Raw genomic sequence first — 702 nt, 5'->3', positions numbered from 1 at the left:
CCGGAAGCCCTCCTTCCGGGAAACCCTGAGGCCCGCAATATTGTTTTAAATATTATATCTGCTGTACTAATTTTCTGTTTATTATTTCTCAGCTATGAATATATCTTTTTGATCTTGAGTTTGGAAACTGGACACATTTCTTTGGCCAACTGGATGAATGCTGAGCTTTACCAATAGAGGGCACTAGAGCAACTCTGCTCTGCTGCTCAGGTGAAGGAGCAAGGCACCCCCTATATCTCTGACAGTGTGTAAATGCTAGCAGGAGTGGAAAATAGATTGTTCCCAGATTCTGAGACAGAAGATCTGGCCAATCCTGCCCTCACCCACAACAGCCAATAATACCACACTGTGGGAATGAGGAGAGAGAAAGATTCTTCTGTCATACCCTGGCAGGAAGACCTGTGCTGATGCCCAAGGCATGCATGAAGCCCTATTTTAGGGATGTCTAGCCCAGTTATGACTCAACTAGCAGAACCTCATGGATTTAGTCTTTTTTGCTGCTGTAGCATGCAGCATGGCCATCTTGATCTTTGCTGATCCTAGTACCACCTGCTGTACAACAACAACCTTTGGAGGTCTCATGAAGTTGTGTGTGTGTGTGTGTGTGTGTGTGTGTGTGTGTATGTGATTTCAGCCAATTTTAAAATTTATTTCTTGAACTAATATCTCCCTAATTTAAATATGTATATGTTTTTCAGTTAT

The sequence above is a fragment of the Chinchilla lanigera genome, unplaced genomic scaffold (genome assembly GCF_000276665.1).
Source record: "Chinchilla lanigera isolate Chin_1 unplaced genomic scaffold, ChiLan1.0 scaffold00046, whole genome shotgun sequence".
NCBI lineage: Eukaryota > Metazoa > Chordata > Mammalia > Rodentia > Chinchillidae > Chinchilla > Chinchilla lanigera.
The sequence above is the reverse complement of the archived record's forward strand: the minus strand, read 5'-3'. Positions refer to the sequence as shown.